Source organism: Phascolarctos cinereus, unplaced genomic scaffold (assembly GCF_003287225.1).
Source record: "Phascolarctos cinereus isolate Bilbo 61053 unplaced genomic scaffold, phaCin_HiC Scaffold_5;HRSCAF=322, whole genome shotgun sequence".
Classification (NCBI taxonomy): domain Eukaryota; kingdom Metazoa; phylum Chordata; class Mammalia; order Diprotodontia; family Phascolarctidae; genus Phascolarctos; species Phascolarctos cinereus.
The window spans coordinates 167,258,061-167,277,468 of NW_027555958.1; positions in this window are offsets into that span (position 1 = coordinate 167,258,061).

Sequence of the window (19,408 nt, forward strand, 5' to 3'; positions counted from 1 at the left end):
ACTTTAAAAAAATAACTTTATAGTGCTTTAAGGTTTACAAAATACTTAACATATGTTATCTCATACTTCTTCAAAATAATCCTGCAAGGCAGGTATTATCACCTAGACTGAAAAAGTAATTTGCCTGGGTCTCACAGCTAGTAAATATCATACTAGTAAGAAGGATTTGAACTCAGGTCTTCTTGTCCCAGAAACCAGCAGTATAATTCATTACTGCAAAACTCTCCTTGTTCATAACTCTATATATGACTATACACATATACACTTTCCTGGCTCTGGAAGGTAGGAAGGCTAGACAGGTATAGCTCTCAAAACACTGTCATATTGACTAGGGTTTTTTTTTTCAGTGTTTCCCTACCTCCAGGTGCTTAATGACCTCTTCATTAGGTTCTAAATTACAAACTAATTAATGTGTGACCTCTCCAGACAGCTTAAAACCTATCTATATCTTCCTAATGCGTATGATTTGATTGGTGTGGGGAAATCAGTCAAAAAGCATTTATCAATTACCTACTGCATGCCAAGAACAGTGCTGAATGCTGGAGATACAATGAAATGTAAAAGACAGTCCCTGCCCTCAAGGAACTCACAACTTAATGGTGTGGAAACTCCTTCTATTAACACAGATTGACAATTTAATGTTACCTTATAGTCTTAGAGAGTCATTCGTAGAAATTGAAAGATTAACTGACCTACCCAATGTCCCACAGCTAATATATGTCCTAGGCAATATTTGAACCAAGGTCTTTTTTTCCTGTCTCCATAGCTTATCCTTTATCAATGGGGCCATTCTACTTGAACCTAGTTAAACAACTGCCTGTATTTTTACAAAGTACAACTTTAAAGATGAGAAATGTGAGCTTCAAAGAGCTGACACATCTTGGCCAAAATCAAATGCTAGTAAGTAGTGACTAGAGTACTAGAAGGCAAATGATCTGCTACCTAGTCCAATACACTTCCTTCTACACAATGTTACCCTTAAAAAATAACATGAATTTTGGGAATTTTAGGCACAGACTTGAGGGGGCAATATTTTTGGTTGAGACATTTTCTGTGATCTCTAAGTTATACAATTTGCCTACCCCATCATATGGCAGGTAGTCATTTTCCCACCTGTGCAAGAGCCATTGCTACCCACTTCAGAGGCAGAGCTATATCTAGAGTGGTGCCATTAGAGCTTTGCATCAAGGTTACCATATGACAGGCTAGAAAGTTTAGAGGGTGGTAATAGCACCATCTGAGAATTATTCTTCCTCTTAGGGCATTCTTCCCTTCTTGCTCCTGCCCCTACCCCACTGTACTCCTGCCACCATTCCCCTACCCTCTGAGGCCAAGATAAGAAGTAGAATCGCTTTTCAAATATTTGAAGAGAAACCTCATGGAGTTCTGAAACAGCCACACCCCAAATAAGCCTTCATACCTCAATAGTATAAAAATCTTGTGGCTGACTGATTGAATTTCCTTACTGTCTAGGGTCACACTATACCACTGCCACCATTCCTTCCACTAACAACACAGAGACCTTGTGGTATTCTGGGGTATGTTCCTTTCTCTCAGAACCCAGGTGATCTTCCTTTACCACAGTAGCAGAAAAACCTCAAGGAAGATTTATTTTGACTACCTTTTCAACTCCCAAGTGCAAGGCACAAAAATTGCTAGTTTTATGTTTTACAAGTGGAATCTCTCTTGTGCTTTGAAATTCTCCTTACATTGGTTATATCAGTCACTCATTCTCCTCTTTGACCAGGTAGTGGTCCTACTAAAGCCATGAGAAGGAAAAGGAGCAAACTCTTTTCTCTACCACAAATTTATCTGGGTGAGTATGTTCTAAGTATCCTCCTGGAAGTCCAGGGAAAAGTCAAGGTGGAAGTATTAAAATCAAAGAAAACTTTAGTCAAATGGTTTATTCCATTTTCTTGCATAACTTTTTAGAGAGAATGAGGGCAGACAAGGTCATTGGAGAAAGGGGTAGCAGAAGGAAAGTCCTAACAATCTGAGCGAATCATTAGAAACTTTAAAGATTTCTGGGAGGAAGGGAAGGGGAGTCCAGGGATCAAATCATGCCTTTGAGCTGTGTGCAGTGCTCCTACTAGAGTCAATCAAAATCATGGACAAAAATCTATGGCAGGAGCTTGCTCTGAAACTATAAATGAGAAAAACTGAAAATCTGAAATATTTCTTGATAAATGTCTGGGAGCACAGCAGTCTTCTGGGAGGTCAGGTGTTTGAAGAAATGAAGGTGCCCGACACTTCTATTCCTGGATAAATTAGCATCAGGATGTAGAGAATCTCATTCACTGACTTTCTCTTCAAACTTGAAATGATTTGTTATTTTTGCTAAAGCCCTTCAGCACTGTTTTAATTATTTTTTTCCAGGCGGTTGAGCATTTTAATGAATAATATTCATTTTTTTTTGAAGAGATGGTATGAAATTAGGCTCCTCTTCCCTCCTCACCTGTCTCCCCCCCCCCATCCAAAAGACTTTAGAAAAATCCAAAGCCTTTGGGGTAAACTTTGGGTCAAGGTAGAGGTTCTATGTACTTTTAACCCCTGAGGTAAGAGCAATTTGACTATTGCTCATTTTACTGCAAGATCCTTGATCTATCAAGGTAAAATTAGGGAGTAGTTAAAACAGCGAAGGTAGAAAGTTTAAGGTTAACCTCTGACCTAAATAAAAATAGGTGGGGTTTTTTTTAGTCAATACTCATCTTTTAAAATAATTTTCATGAGGATTCTTGGGATTCATGAAGATATAAAGGGTAGGGAAGGGAACGGGAAAAGTTTGGCTCATAGTAATAATGAAATTATTTTTCATTTTTAAAGAGGTTTTAGGCCAGCTAAAAACCTTTGATCCAAAGGTCAGGTAAATTGAAACTTGACTAAGTTGTGTTTGCACACTTTTCTTATAGTCATGTTAATATGAAGGAGGCGAAGCTCTGATTTTTAATTTATATTTAGAAAACTTTTTGAAGTATATTCACATCAAAATTTAGCAACTACATTTGTAGAAGTAAGCTGTAATTGTATTTTTTCTTAATTACTTAAAAAATTTCAGAAATACAATTGGGAAGGACTTCTAGTAGATGATTTAGTGTAACTGGTACCTGAATAAGAATCCTCTCCCAAAGCAGCCCATTCCACCTTTGAAAAATTCTTATTGCCTGGAAGTTTTTTCTTGACATGATCAGGCCTAAATTTGTCTCTTTGCAACTTCCACTCATTGCTCCTGGTTTTGCCCTTTTGGGAGAAACACAAGAAGTTTGATCACTTTTCAATGAAGCAACCTTTTAAATACTTGAAGACAGCTATTATTGCCTCCCATCTCCACAATTATTCTCCAGACTAAACCACCCTCATTTTCTTCAATTTAATATCATATGGCATTACCTGGAGTCCCTTTGCCATCCTGGCCACCTTCTTTTAGAGAGCTTGCAACTAATCAATATCTTCTTTAAAATGTGGCACCTGATATTGAACAGAGAATTTCAGATGTGGTGTGACCCAGTCAGAGTGCAGGGGGACTATCTCTTCCTTCCTGAATTCAGTTCAATTGAACAAACATTCATTAGGACCTTAATATGGTGAGTGACTCTCCTAGGCAATGGAGATACTAAAAAAACAAAACAAAACTCTTGCTACCTTAAAGGAGCTTACATTCTGATAAAAAAAAAAAAGCAAACAAAGAAGGCAATTGCCGTTGATAATTAAACATCCATGAATAAAGTAGCTGACTTGTTCCAGGTGGTGGTCACCATCCTACTACCCTAGCCACCACCCCCAGCTTTATGTGAACTGAAATCAACTGAATGCCAAAGCACACCTACTGGTTATGAAAACAAACTCTCCATGCATCCCATTTAAAACAAACAACCATTATTCACACAAAACATGAGAATAGGGGCAGCTAGGTGGCTCAGTGGATAGAGCACCAGGCCTGAAGTCAGGAGGACCTGAGTTCAAATCCAGCCTCAGACACATAATACTTCCTAGCTGTGTGACTCTGGGTAAGTCACTTAACCCCAATTGCCTCACTTAAAAAAACCCAACAACATGAGAACACAAAATCATATTGTTTTAAGTAATAGAGATTTAAATGATATTTGCAGAGCAAGAAAGGTGTGGGGGGTGGGGAGGCTTACATACCTTCTAGCCTTGGCTGGAGAAGAACTTGGGATTAGGCAATTTCCCCACGTGGGCCACCAAAATGATGAGGTTTACAGGTTTAGGGGTTCTGGGACCCCAAAATCACAACATGAGGTTCCTGCCTAAAAGAATTTGACCTAAGCCTTCTTTCAGCCAAAGACAAGGTTTTTTTAGAACATCCGTCATATTGGGCAGATTCTTAAGGAGTCTGAACTAGCTATTGGCCACATTATAAGAATCTGAGCCATGATTAGATTTTAGGAATCTGAGCCTCTTGTTCTAGTTTTTAAAATTGCATACCCAATTCATTGATCTACTCTTTCTCCATTTTACTGATGTAAGCATTTAGAGACATAAAATTTTCTTCTGATTATCACTTTTACTACATCCTATAGGTTTTAGTATATTGTCTCATTATTATCATTCTCTTTAATAAAATTATTTATTATTTCTATAACTTGTTCTTTGATCCATCCATTTTTTTTAAAGATTAGGTTATTTAGTCTCTAATTAATGTTTGATCTGTATTTCCATGATCTCTCATTAAATAAAATTTTTTATTGCCTTATAATCTCTTATACTAAAACTTAAACCATTGGCTTTCAAAAGCCAGCTTGAGTTGGCTCCAGTATACCTCTGGTTCCCACCCTTCTTCAACTGCCTGGTAGGGTCTTGCTTTTTAACCTTCTCCCTTCCTAATAATTGAAAAGTTTGTGTGTTGTAGGGGGTAGAAGATAGTAAAAGGAGGAAACAAGCATTTAAGTGCCTACTATGTGCTAAGCATTGTAATAAGCACTTTACAAATACCAACTTATTTGATTTCATAACCCTGTCAGGTAGATGCTATTAAGATCCTCATTTTTCAATTAAGGAAGCTAAAGTAAACAAAGTTTAAGTGATTTGCCCAGGGTCACAATAGCTAGTACCTTTCTAAAGCTGGATTTGAACTTATCTTCCTGACTCCAGGCCCACCCATCTATTCATTGTACCATCTAGCTGCCTAGAGAAAAGAAACCTAGACCAGGAGCTAGGAGGTATAGTCCTAGTTTTATTTCTGTCAGTAATTATCTATGTGACCTTGGTTTACATTACCTCTCAGGGCCTTCTCTTAATTTTGTTAACTGTAAAATGAGGGTGTTAGATTAGATGGTCTCCAAGTTCCCTTCTAGCTTTAACCTCTTATGAAACTATAGAAAAATTATCATTTATACTTTGACTGAACCTTAACAGGTATTTGCATTTTAAAGCTCTTTTTATCTCTAACTGGGGGAATGAAGGACTTTGTGTCCTATTCAAGTAATTTCAGGAAATAGTGAGTAGGTATTATAGAATAGAGGTGTAGGTGTGCATAGGTGTGTGTGTGTGTGTGTGTGTGTGTGTGTGTGTGTGTGTGTGTGTTTAAGAGGCCAAGTAGATCTACATTTTTGTCTCTAAAATTAGCCACTAGCTAAGGTTGTCTAAGGTTAGCCCTGGAGGTAATCCTGTTTTCGTCCTTTTAGGGTTCCTGAGCAGATGGGTCAGAATAGAGAACAGAGTTGACTGTCAGCCTCTTTCTTTTCTTACCTCACTCTTTCTGTTCCATTCTTCTGCTCCAAGACCTCTAGTTTCTAAGGTTCAATTATCTTATCTCTGTGCTAGGGAAAGATACTTGTATGGTTTGCCATTTCCTTCTCTAGTTCATTTTACAGATGAGGAAATGGAGGCAAACAGGGTTGAGTGACTTGCGCAGTGTCATACAGCTAGACCCAGTGCTCTATCCACTGAGTCACCTAGCTGCCCACTTACCTCTCTCTTGAATCCAATTCCACATCACCAGCTTCCTTGCTAGCCATCTCTATTTGGATGTTCTGTAGGTTTTTCAAACTCATCAAGAACTATGGGACAAAGTTCATTGACACAATCTGAAAGTTATTGATCTCCAAGAATAAAAAAAGTGAAGAGAGAGAGTCTGAATGCAATATTCCAGGAAATTATATGAGAAAATTGCCCCAGAAATTTTGGGAAGGGTTTAGAATGGAAACTGTTAAAAATCCACAGGAGACCAAAAGAGAAGAACACTAAGTTTAACCCAAAAGGTAGTTTGCTGAGTTCCAAATCTTCAGCGTCACTGTACATCCTCTGTCCAATGTACACACACACACACACATATATATAATATATATGTATATATGAATAGACATGCATATCTACATGTGTATATGGACTAATTCAATGAATTATTTATTGCCTATATTCCATAGTTTGGTCAATATGACTTTTTCATTTACTAATAGTCTAGAGTTAATTTTCAAATGGGTATAATCTCCATTAAGATATTTTCACCCCTAAAACCACTCCCCTCACAAATTTCCCTATTTCTCTTGAAGATACCACTATCTTTTATTCCCTTGATTTTGTAATCTGAGAGTCACTCTTCACTCTCTCTCATCTTCTATAGCTAATCACTTGTCAATTCTATGTCCACAATATCTCTGCTATCTGTTCCCTTTCCTCTTCTCACATAGCCGTTGCACCTAGTTTAGGCAATCATTGCATCTCACTTTTACTATTACCATTGCATTTGAATCAGTCTCTTATCTTTCTAATTCATTCTCCACACATCAGGCAAACTACTGTTCTTAAAAGACAGATTTGACCATGCCACTCCCCTGCTCAAAAATCTTTGGTGGATCCCTGTTGCATCTAGCATAGAACACAAACCTTTCACCCTGACATTAAAAGTTGTTCACAGTTTGGTTCCTACCTACCTTTCTTATTTCATATTACCCCCTTCATGTACTCCATGCTCATTCAGACTAATCCACTAGTTGATGCTTGTACATGATATTCTATCTAACTTCCATGTTTTTGCATGGAATCCCATGCCTGCAATGTACTTTCTCTTCAATTCTACCTCTTAGAATTTCTAGTTTCTTTCAAGAGTGATCTCAGGTGCCACCTCTTACTGAAAGCTTTCCTCATCCCCCCAGTAATTAGTGATCTATCCTTCTTGAAGTCACTTTGTATTTATTTTGTGCTTGCTTTGTATTTACTTATCTGTGTACATGTCCCATCCACCTAGTAGAATGCAAGCAATCTTGAAAATAAGAATTATTTCATTTTTTTTCCTCTGGACCCCCACTTAACATAGTACTCTACATATAAGAGGTATTGAATAAATTTGTTGCATTTAATGAAGTGAATCTCATACCCATTCTTGTTTTCTACAGAGCCTATATCTTCTTTTAAAGTTTCTTATTGTAATATGGGAATTCTTCCATTTTTGGAAACAGCATATGAATATATTTTCTTCTGGAATATGAAAATTTTAAGCAATAAAAAGGAAACTGAATAATACAGAAGTCATTAATCAAAGTTGAACTAGATTTTTTTTTTTGGGGGGAAAGACAGGGAAAAGATGTGAACAATCTTGAATGATTTTGAATTTGAATGATATTACATTTTGCACAAACCATTCCACACAGGCCTTTGTCTTGCTTAAAGGAAAAAAATAGTAAAATAAATAATTGTGGTACCCACACAAATAATTGATATCTGAGAACATTAAAATATTATACACGTAAAACACAATCTCCCTTTATAGGAAAGATACTTCATCTCATAATCCGTGCATTTTCTGTGGCTGTCCCCTTTGCTTAGAATGCTCTCTTTCCTCATCTCCATCTCCTGGCTTCTCTGGATCGTCAAGGTCTACCTAAAATCTCACCTTCTACAAGAAGTCTTTCTACATTACCCTACATGCTCTCTCTTGAATGTGTATAATTTGTCTTGTCTGTATCTTGTTTGTACGTAGTTTTCTTGTTGCACTCCGTGAGAACATGGACTATCTTCTGCCTTTCTTTATATTCCCAGCATTTAGCACAGTGCTAGACACATAGTAGGTGCTTAATACATGCGTGTTCACTTGATTGACTTGACTTGCTTGACTTACAAGCCATTTGATAATGGCCAAAACTAGGAATGACAGATTTTCACAAGCCTGGGAGGAAAAGGCATTTGACCTGAATAAAATGATAGACTAGACAGATTGCAGCATCTACAGACTGCATTCTGAAGAACGCTATGTAGTACTTTCAAATACTAGCCAATTCTCAGGGGCATCTTATCTTTATAAGTCTGGAATTCTGAATATCATAAAATGAGTTGGGGGGGGAAGCAAAAGGAAATTTCTGACTGTTTTTATCTTAGTAGAAATTCAGTTGCATTCAGAGCAAAGCCTCTGATTTTATACTAATGAAAGTAGACTATTGCTTCATTCTTTAATAATAATACATTTTATATACATTTTATATCTGATTATAGAGGATAAGGCATATGTATAATATGTGTTTTCATCTCCTTATGTATGATGTACTTATTGAATTTTATACCTGTTTTGATATGGAACCCCTACCAGGACTACCCTTTCCGACTCATAGGGGACAAGCAGTTACACTAATTATTATCATCATCTTGTTACAAAGAGGAGAGTGGGTGGGCAGGAAACAGCTCTGATTGCATGACACTAGAGGTATCCCTGTGGGAAAAGAACTGAAAGATACTATAGAAGCAAGGTAAGAAAGATTGCCCCAGATAGTTATTATTCATGCTTTTCCAAGTCTCTGGATAAAGAAGCATTTGTTGACCTCTGCTACCAATTTGGCATTCTCTATGATGAATTCTCTTTGAACCATAAAACAAAGAGACTTTTCAAAGTATGAATTATGAGGAGATGATAATTTCCAAAGGAATGACCAACATGATGAGTGAAATGTTGTCAATCATCATACCAGTACACACATTACCCAGTGGGAAGAAGTGAGAGAAAGGCATTCTAACTAGGAATCATTTCAAAGTTTTCTTGGCAAAGGTACTAGACAGGTTTTCTATTTCTTTCCCCAGCTCCTTTGTGGCCAGATTTGAACTCAGGTCTTCTTGACTCCAGGGGTGGCTATCTGCTGTGCCACCTAGCTGCCCACTTCAAGCATTAGAAGTAAAATATAAGTTCCTTGAAGACAAGGACTCCCCCCATCCCATACCTTGTTTTTGTTTCCCTGGGATAGAACATAGTGCTTTATATGTAGGGATCTTTAATTAATGTTTGTTGAATGAAAGAAAAGTACTGGATGGAAGGGGCACCTAGAGCACTGGGCCCAAGGTCAGAAAGACCTGAATTCAAATTTGACTTACTAGCTGTGTGACCCTAGGAAAGTCACTTAATGGCTGTTTACCTCCATTTCCTCATCTGTAAAATGGGCATAATAATAACACCTACCTACCAAGGTTGTCAGGATTAAATGAGATTATTAAAAAACATTTAGTATAGTGCCTGACACATAGTAAACACTATATAAATGTTAGTTATGGTTATTATTATTTTAAATTGGACAAACCCTGGGTGGTGTTAATTGGAAAAATGAGGAATAAGATGGTCAAATAGTTGTGATATTACTGGGCAGTTACCAGTTTTTCCTCTTCTTTCCAGATAGTTGCTCCCAGGTAGTCACACAAATTATTCTTGAGGATTGTAGCATGGCTAGGTCCTGATTAATCTGAATAATGAATCCTATGAAGTGGTCACATGTATTCAAACTCACACTATTTTAAGTTACAATTATATAAAATATGGCAATTGGTTCCAGCACAATGGGAATATGCAGTTCGAATTGGAATAATAGGACCACTTCACAGGATTCATTATTCACACTAATTGGGATCTAGCTGTGGTTTTGGCAGTATTACTCCAAGCTTTAAGCATTAGTAATTATGCTAGTGTTAAATACTCCCTCCATCAATGCAGACTGCAACCCCTCTATGATTTAGTACACGGATTTCAAGAGTTGTTGCATTAACAGTTTAATGGTAGGCATCTTTAAACTTAGATTGGCTGATCCTCTGATTACAGACAAATGGCACCAGTGGGCTCATATTTGTTCATATGTGAAGTAATTTTAAATTCTGTATTTCGACTTTTAAAGAAGTAACCATTAAATCAGCTGCAACTATGCTGTTCAATAAAAAGAGAACTCTGACGTTGATGTTACAAAGGACAACTTTACCATCCTGAGCCGAAGTATATAGTAGGGGTTTAATAGATACCTGTTGATCGTTTGCTTAATTTTCTGAATCTTCAATGACCAACAGACCGACAGACTTTCTTTGTAGACTTTCTTTGGGCATGCATGCTTTTGTTCTTCCTTGTGGTTAACAAACTGAGTGGCTAGATGAGTTGAGTACCTCTAATCCAACTTCAATAACCAGTCTTTAAAGTATTCTAATTTCAGACTGGGCATTTTGAAAGCTACCCCCAGACATTACATATGGGATTCCAGTGTATTTATCAGCCATTATCCACAACTTCAAGATCTGTCTTTGAACATAGGAATAACAGCTTGAAAGCAGAAGAATGGACGCAACAATCTCTCAAGGTCCCTTTCAACTCTTTGGTTCTTTTGATATTTCATCTGCCTCCCAAAAGCAGGACTTGAAATAAGCCAGTTGTAGGAGACATTAGATGAAAGTTTCATTAGGCTGCTTCAATGACATTTTACTGTTGCAGTACATACTTGTCAAAATTCAATAATGAGAAGAGAAACAGCACTTAGGCAGGGAGAGCAGCTTTCAAGATGGTGCCTGAGGAAAGGGATGTATTTCAGGTAGGATTCATTTATTCACTCAAAACATATTTATTGTACACCAATGTGAAAGGCTCTACCTTAGTCACGGAGGATAGAACAACAATAGCCTCTGCCTCCAGGAATTTATCACCAATTGAGGGGAAAACCTGTATGCAAATATTTACCTCTGATAAAAGGGAGAGTCAGGGAAGATAGACAGATCTAGGCAAAATGTCAAATACTAGAATTAAGGGATTCCAAGTTCTCCAAAGTGTCTCTGAGCATCTGAAAGAGAGCATACTCATTGGAGAGTTGCAATGGGTAACTTGCAGTGGCATTTGAAGACTAAAAGTAGAAAAGCATCCTCCCATACTTATCTCAGACACAAGAGTTTAAGGAAGCTTCCCAGCGAGCAACTTCGCAAATGGATCACTGATTCAGGACTGGATGAGTTCCTACATGTCATCTAGTACAAGCCCTTCATTTTATAGATGAGGAAATGGAGGTCTAGAAGGATTAAGTAACATGCCTAAGGTCATAAGATAGTAAGTGATGGAACCCAGGAGATTCTCTGACTCTTAACTCAACTCTTTTCCCATTGCAAAAGATTGCTTTATCATTCAGGTCCAACTTTTTGCAGCTGTTTGATTGATTTTGTTTGAGTTTTTAAGAAATTTGTACATGCCTAGTCCTTCACAATTACATGTGTTTATATAGAATACATTGTATATCTTCTCTTTAAGATTCTTACGATCTTTGATTTTCCTACATTTCAATAGATTTAAGTGATGCATGTGAATTCATGCTGCAATTTGTATTTTTAATTAGCTCTCCAAAGATCTTCTCTTTTGTTGCGTGAACTATCTGGAATTAGCAGAAGATTCCAGAATCATTAGAAAAATGTAAAAAAAAACCCTAGAGCTATCAAAGGATCTGGGGTAGATATTATTGTTTAGTAAGTTAGTAGTGTCTGACTCTTCATGATCCCATTTGCAGTTTTCTTGGCAAAGATACAGATGAGGAAACTGAGGCAAACAGGGTTAAATGAGTTGCCCAGGGTCACACAGCTAGTAAGTGTTTGAGGTTGCATTCAAACTCTGATTTTCTTGACTCCAGGGCCAACGCTCTATCCACTGTATCACCTAGCTTCCTTTATATCTGATTCTTTGTGACCCCACTTGGAGTTTTCTTGGCAAAGATACCGGAGTGGTTTGACATTTTTTTCTCCAGCTCATTTTACAGATGAGGAAACTGAGGCAAACAGGGTTAAATGACTTGCCCAGGGCCACACAGCAAGTAAGGGCAGATTTGAATTCAGAAGATGAGTCTTCTTGATTCTAGGCCCACACTCTAGCCACTGTGTCATCCAGGATAGATACAGTACTTGCAAACCATATTTTTAATCTTTTTGCTCTCTCTTGGTAAATAAAAGTTGGGAGTTTGTCATATCTCTTTGTACTCTATTTGTATACATTGTACACTCTGAGAATTGTAAATTTTGAATGGCAAAATATTGCTTTTATTTTATATATAACCATGGAAAATGAATCAATATCAGACTTTTCTTCTTATTAAGTTTAGATATAGTAATATCATTTTCATGATAATATGAATGACAATTTAGGTGGATTTAAATAATTTACTATTCTTTTTAAAACTATTTTTAATGACATTCAACTAGACAATGGTCAAATGCAAATGGTTTACGTGCTCATTAGCTGAAGCATCTACTGTAGAGTGGCTATTAAGAAGCCTGTGAATCATTCCTTTGGTTAAAATATTCAGTTCTTTAAGCTGATTACTATTAGCTGTTCATATTATTTTAATTAGAAGAAAACATGGCTGCTGAAAAATCAGCTGAGGGTTCTATAAATAAAAGTATCCATCCTGTAGAGTCAAATTTTAATTAACCTTTTAGCATGCCAACCTTTCTGCTATAGTTTTTTTTTTCCCCAAGAGCTCACAGCCATTCATTTTTTTCAAAAACCATATGGGCTATTTTTCATCTCTGTGCAATCCAAATCTAAAAGCAAGCGCTTATGGAATACTAATACTCAGGGCATTAGTTGTCATTTAAATTTCTTTCTACAAATAAAAAGAAAACCACCATAACACAACAGTACCCAAAAGTAGGATTATATGGCATGATGGCATACAAGTAGTGCCAGATAGAAAATGATACATTTTTCCATTGTTCTTTTTCCCCCTCCATTAATTTTATATTGTATTTTGCCCTATTTTAGGCATATTTGGTGTCTTATTGATATACAGAGAGTGATTAAAGTGGTACCAGGTTGTAATGAGAGAGGATCAGACAGCTAACTCTTCACTTGTCATCATTATCTACAGAAGAATTGTTTTCATAAGCAATCTGTTGGAAAATCCATATCTGACATTAATAAGCAATTCCTGTAGATTGATTTTATATGTTGTGATGACTATAGCAGCTCGAGGAATGCCAGATCATGTCATCTGCCGATCACCAGAGAAATAAGTTTTCAGGAAAATGTTTCTAATTGTTATGCAATCAATGAAAGCTGTCATACACAGCCATAGCAACCACTGCCTGAGTCTGACCTCAATATTAACTCAGTTTCTATGGTTATATATGAAATAAATGTAACATCTTGCAATTGGAAATTTGCAATTCTCATAAATGTGCCTCTGTTTATCACCACAGCCCAAACTCCCAATCTTAATTTATACAGATAGAATTTTTTTTTAATGTGACCTGTATGACCCTCCACATACACTGGCTCATTTGTTAGCTCCAATGTTTGGCACTCAGGTAGCTTTTTGATGGCAGAAGACATAAGAAGTATGTTACATTGAAGGTCATATCTACTAACAGTAATATTTTTAGGAGGAAAGTCAACTAGAATATTTGGAACTTTCCTGGTCAAATTATACTTGACAACAGTATTATCCATTAGCAAACATGGGTAGGAGATCTGGAATTTGAAACATATTTAAATTAAACCATTATATCTGCCTTATTTAACTATTTGAAGATATATACTATGGCCAAACAAATTCATGTGAGTCATGATAACAAGTTGTCTTTCCATGATATAAAACTCTAGATGAAAAACGATGAAAGCTCATTTCCATTTAACAAGCATTTGCTGAACACAGTATGCTTAGTAGTCAGTTTGGTGTATATAAAATGTGGTAATAAATGCAGTATCTGATTGGTCTCTGCCCTCAAGAACCTTTCAGTCTAATTGGGATGTTTCCTACAGTTTTATAAAAGAGTTATGTACCCTATCTGACATTTTTGTATTTGTGGTAGCCAATGAAGCAATGAATTTCCAAAGTACAGTTGGGACTGGTATAGATCATGCAGCATTTCTCTCCAAATCATTTTAGTATCATCTACAGAGAAAGAAACTTTTTTTTTTCCTTACAGAAAAAATTTGGAAAGTTGAGTATCTAAAATATCTATATACAGAAATATTTACAACAATTTTAAAAAGATCAAATCAGTCCATAAATGACAAGTGAACAGCCACTTACAGGGTATGCTGTAGTGGGTATTCCTTTCATGTAGGGGTTGAACTAGATATATACTGAGGTCTCTTCCAACTCTCAAATTCAGATTATTTAGTTCTGTGATTTATTAAGCTTCTACTAAGTATTCAGGCCTGTTAGGGGTATACAAAGAAGCTATAAGAAATAGTCCCCACCCTCAAGAACCTACAATCCAGTTCAATTAATTTCAATAAATAATTATTAAGCATTTCCTATGGGCTCTAGGCACTTATTTGTGTGTATATACCTATATATACACATATCAGTTTATATATTGCAAATATAAACATGTTTACATATATATATACAATATAAAGATTGATCTGTGATCTCATCAATGTGAGGATTCCCTTTAATGATGCAGATGCAACTCATCCATGCTTGTCCATTCTATGTAACTAACTCCAGTATACGTCTTTCTCTAAATCTACCGCAAGAGTTCTAACCTACACGTGGGGCTCTTGATGTTCTCTTTCATATAGATAATACCAGTAGAACATCTGGGATGGCCATTGGTTATCCTTCTTCTCATTGCATGACCTGCCCGTTTACCTTTCTTATCACACATTTGTCTGATAGCATTCTTTCCTATAAAGACAAAAATGAAAGCAACTTCTGCCATCAGAGGGTCTTGTTGTTCAGTCATTTTTCAGTCATGTCTGACTCTTTGTGACCCCATCTGGTGTTTTCTTGGTAAAGATACTGGAGCGGTTTGCCATTTCCTTCTCCAGCCCACTTTATATATGAAGAACTGAGGAAAACAGGGTTAAATGACTTGCCCAGGTTCACATAGCTAATAAGTGTCTGAGGCCAAAAGAAGAGTTTTCCTGACTCCAGACCTAGTCTTCTATCTACTGCACCACCTAACTGCTTCTCAAAGAGTGTACATACATTCTATACTAATAATAGCTAGCATTTATATAATACTTTAAGTTTTGCAAAGAACTTTGCACACGGATTATCTCATTTGACCTTTGCAACAACACTATGAGGTAAGTGATCTTGTTTTCCTCATTTATGACTGAGGAAACTGAGGCCAAAAGATGTTAAATGATTTGCTCAGGTTCACATAACTAGTAAGAATCTAAGGAATTATTTCAATTCAGGTCTCTTTCATACCATGTCTAACATTCTGTCTCCTGCTCCACCTAGCTGGCTAGATACATTAAAGAATTAGGTAATGATATGGAATAGATTTCCTTTAAAGTCTCTTATACCTCATTGCTCATAGAGGTGCCTCCGGGTTAGTCCAGTAAAACTGAGAAAATCTTTTGAGCGTGGACTGCATAGCTATCATTTGAGGACTAGCCTAACCACATTAGAAGAAGCTTAACACTGGAAGGGTTCCCATCTGGAGATGCATTTTTACTGATGTAACAGCGTAAGAAAATGGTTTAAGGGACAGAGAGATTGTAATATGAACTGGTGAAGGGCAGAGGGAGTGCTTACCTAGATAAAATTATGCTTCTTGAAGGCCAGAAGTGATTAAAGGCAATTAGCCTTAAGCAGTGTGGTGGAGACTGGAAGTACAATAGTTTAGAAAAGGAAGTTGTTCCAATACTTCATGCTTTGAAGTTAATTAGTTTAAATGCAAATAGTTACTAAACAAGTTAATTTGGTTGTACTGAGATCCAGTATTTTAATATATTTAATAAAAATTATTGAAAAATATAAAATGAATGATAATATAACATTTGATGCTGCCAGGCAAAGTTCTATGGAGTTGTACTGGCAGAACTTGGATAAAAGAGAACTCTTCCCCCCCCCCCCCCCCCGCCAAAATGCAGGTCCTCACTTTTATTTTTAATTCCATTTTATTTTATTTCAGTTTTCAAGAATTTTTTTCCTTCCACTGCAACCTCTCCCCCACAAAAGAAAAACAAAATCCTTGTAACAAATATGTAAAACAAATTCCTCTATTAGCCATGTCTAAAAATGTGTCTCATTCTCCATATTTAGTACATCAACTCTGAGAGAATGCCTCAGGTTTGGAAAATAATTTTGACTAAGGACCACAAGTTGAGAATTAGGATGATATATGGATGGTGGAGAAGGAATACGGGGAGAGAGGCTGAAAAGATCCCAGCCTAACTAGAGCAAAGAGTGGGAAATTATTTGGAGGCATCTGGATCTTATTCAATTTGATTCAATTTCAATGTCTATTAAGTACTTAGTATTTGCTATAAATGGAACTAGGTTCTGAGGTGGATCCAAAGGTGAAAAATTACTCAATCTCTGCCCACAAAGAATAGGAAAATAAGACAAACCAAAAAGGAAGAATAAAAAGTTTGACTGCCCTATGGGGAAAGAGGGCAAACAGAAAGATGTCTGATTCTACATCTTTCTAGAATTTACTCCTACAGCAGGAGTGAGAATAGTAGACAGTGGGTATTCAAAGTATATATACGTAATTGTGTATGTAGGTATATATGTATAGCACCCCTTCTCAGCTACTTTCCCAACTCCCACTTGTCAGTCAGCAAGCATTTATTAAGTGCCTACCATATGCCAGACACTGTGATAAGAGCTAGGGATTCTAAGAAAGGCAAAACCATATACAAACAACAAATGTTGCTTTCAAGGAGCTCACAATATATAATATTAGTGGACTGAGTCACCAGAGGGTAGTTGATGAGTAATCTTACTCAAAGTACTATTAATGGGTAATCCAGAACATAAAGGGATCTCACATAAGTTTATTTAGATATCATGTAAAGGTCCCCAAATGTAAAACTTTTTAGTATGCAGGGTAGCATTTGCATATGGAATGGTTGCCTGCCTGTAACAAGCACAGGTGATAGGGTTTTTGTTGGGAATGTTTATACATGGGACAAAGAGGTAATTCACACCTCTAGGTTATTAGACAATACTTTTCTTCCCTCTAGAAGTCTCCATCTAATTTGCTTTAGGGATTAGTATTGGTGATGAATAAATCACTTCTCCAGGCTGGTTCTTTCAGGATTCTGTAGCTCAGCTGACAATTTAATCCCCTGATGGATAGGATCAAGGATATTACTCAAATTCTTTACTGGCTTCTCATGGGACACTCAGTTGCTACTGCTACTGGCTCTGTTTTTTTCCTACCTACTTCAGTTACTAAGATGGCTGGGGTATCTTTTGACCTTTCAAAACTTATAAGGTTCTAACTGTTCAATTCTGTCTCCAGATAGTTGCTCACGTAAGGTCAGGAAAGAAGAAACACAACAGAAATAGAGGTACTAGTAGTCAAGGATATGGGATGAACTAAGTAGGAAATAGGGCAGTCCACAACTCTGCTACTTGCTAGCTCACAGCATTCCTCTTCTCCTGAAAGCCATGAGGGAAGAGAACAAGGGATCATCTTTTTTAATCTTTTGAACTTTTTACTTCCATCTCAACCTCTGTTGAATCATCAGTACTTCTGGCTCCTCAACCAAGAACTCTTTTTATTATCACATAATACTAGCCCCTCAGTCACTCTTGGTCAGAAGAGAGTTTGCCATACCTCCATGTGTTGGATTGACAATAGGCAGAGAATATTGCACATGCTCCAACCCCCAGGCAGAGTCCATCATTCATATTCTAAGAACTGGGCCTCCATTATATTTATGCGTGCATAAATTTGGTTAAAGGAGTTTGGTTAAAGTACCAGGGAATCCAGTCAAAGAGGAGAGAAGGAAACAAGAGACTGATAAGTTGAAACCAAGCAAGAGAGAGAGTCTGAACCCTAGGCATGGGTTGAAGACCCTACCATTGTATCTGGACCTGTCAGTGCAGGTGTGTGGGGAGAGATAGGGGGTGTAGAGAAGATCAGGAGGTATAAAGATTCCAAAAGCAAAAGCCCCTTTTAGGCAATTTGGCCTAAAACCCCATCATGTACCACCATAAAGCATGTTGTCTTTAGCACAAGTAGGTACCATAGGGTATAGATGCCTTCAGTAAAGAATTTTAAGAAGAGTAATGGAGATCACTTCTCATTTCTCTAGTTAGAAGAGCCTTTGCCTGAAAGAAAAAGGACTTATGGTAGAGATGGCCTTTTGGGTCTGTACTATTCATTCCATGTTGCTAAAACCCTCCCCCCAAAGTTTCTCAATCACAATGATTTATGACAACCTCATGGTCCCCAAAATAAATACTGCAATGTGGCCATGCAAGCACATGTTTAAAATGCTTTTGGTTATTTTTGTGAAAAAGAGAACAAAAACTAAAATCCTGAGAAAAGTACTTTTTCCAAGCAAATTTAGAATTACTTTTTTTGATCACTACATTTATGACTTAATCAATGATTAAAAATCAAGTAGGAGAGCATTGATGTGATTTACGATTTTAGCATTTATTCATCTCCCATTCCTTTTTCTTTTAATATTTTTATTCTGAATTTAGCAGCACCAAAGAAGATGGGCCTATCCATTTGTAAAGCAAAACAGAAAAAGAAGCTTGCATATGAAACCACAAATTCAGAGCTTGCTATTCCATCTCTAGTTTCTTAGCATCTCTGGCTCATTCACCTTGAATGTCAGAACTTACTTATTGATTCCTGTGAGGGTTAGGGTGCTATGTTCACTCCAATAAGCACAGCCTTCCCCCAACCTCAGTTGCAGGAAGTTATTGTTTAATTCAGAGGTTCCACATGAAAGCATTATTTCAGAATTGAACAGACCTCATGTCAGTACATTTTCTTGGAGGATGTGCTTAGTTCATGAATTTTTTAAAATCGGTAAGTAAAAAAAAAGAGAGAGAAAGTAAAAATGAGGATCTTTTGGGAGAAGTCTAACAAAAATAGGTTTACTCCAATGTGTTTTGGTTTGCTTTTGAGTCAGCAATTTAAAAAAAAAACACGATCTAATCGATTGAATGGTCTTTCCCACCTGCAAAAGTACTAATATAAGCTAGTGTAAGGTCAGTCAGTCAATAAACATTTATGAAGCACCTACTATGTGCCAGGCACTGTGTGAAGCACTGGGGATACAAAGAAAGGCAAAAGATAGTCTCTGATCTGGAGGAGTTCCCAATCTAATCAGGGAAGAAAATATATAAAAAGAAACTGAAAGGTATAGATGAGAAAAGAAGCAGGGGCTGGCATGATGAAGTCCTGCAGCCAGGTGGGAAATGATGACATGTCTGCTCTGGGCCCCTTCCTTAAATAGAGGATCTGACAG